The sequence below is a fragment of the Eschrichtius robustus genome, chromosome 3 (assembly GCF_028021215.1).
Source record: "Eschrichtius robustus isolate mEscRob2 chromosome 3, mEscRob2.pri, whole genome shotgun sequence".
In the NCBI taxonomy this organism is placed as follows: Eukaryota; Metazoa; Chordata; class Mammalia; order Artiodactyla; family Eschrichtiidae; genus Eschrichtius; species Eschrichtius robustus.
The window spans coordinates 109,535,510-109,536,482 of record NC_090826.1 but is presented as its reverse complement, the minus strand read 5'-3'; the positions used below and the strand labels follow the sequence as shown (position 1 = coordinate 109,536,482).

Sequence of the window (973 nt, the reverse complement as noted above, 5' to 3'; positions counted from 1 at the left end):
CACCACACAGTGAGTCACCCCCAGCTGACCATCTCTGGCACCTCCACGGGGCTTCCAGTCAGCTCTTTTGGACCTCATGCTTAAGTTGGAACAGACAGCCAAGGCTCGCCGGAGAGTTGAAGGCAGCCTCAAACATAAAAGTCAGAAGCCAAAAGAAAAGGAACCTGGAGGGTAATGAAGGGACCAGAAGAAAATGTCCAAAAAACTGCAATTAATATCTTCAGAAATCAAGAGAAAATATTGCACCCATGATAAAAGAAAGGATGCTATTTTTAAAAGGAACATTCAGAAACTAATAAAGACTTGTGCTCACTTTGGCAGCACATATACTAAAGTTGGAACGGTACAGAGAAGATTAGCATGGCCCCTGCACAAGGATGACACGTAAATTCGTGAAGTGTTCCAAACTTTTTTTTTTTAAAGGAAGAGAAAGTGAGGCAAGCGGACCCAAGGCCTGGGGTTGGCTGATGGTATGGAGTAGTTGCCATTTCTCACTAGCTGATGGCATTTTATTTTATTTTATTTATTTATTTATTTATTTATTTATTTAATTTTATTTATTTATTTTTTTGGCTGCGTTTGGTCTTCGTTGCTGTGCGTGGGCTTTCTCTAGTTGCGGTGAGTGGGGGTTACTCTTCGTTGTGCTGCATGGGCTTCTCACTGCAGTGGCTTCTCTTGTTGCGGAGCACAGGCTCTAGGCACACGGGCTTCAGTAGTTGTGGCACGTGGGCTCTGTAGTTGTGGCGCACGGGCTTTGTTGCTCCGCGGCATATGGGATCTTCCGGAGCCAGGGATCAAACCTGTGTCCCCTTCATTGGCGGGCGGATTCTTAACCACTGCACCACCAGGGAAGTCCCTGTTCCATATTTTTTGTATAACTGATTCACTTTGCTGTACACCTGAAACTAATACAACACTTAAATCAACTATACTCCAATAAAAATTTTTTAAAAAAGAAAATAATAAAGACTTC

At 43.2% G+C, this 973-nt stretch overlaps 1 non-coding gene across 1 annotated transcript; it reads left to right on the top strand.

Annotated features, from left to right (window-relative positions):
* Positions 1-305: 305 nt before the first annotated feature.
* On the top strand, positions 306-412 carry LOC137763258 (U6 spliceosomal RNA). Its single transcript, XR_011073801.1, has one exon. It is a non-coding gene; the product is annotated as a U6 spliceosomal RNA (small nuclear RNA).
* Positions 413-973: the final 561 nt, after the last annotated feature.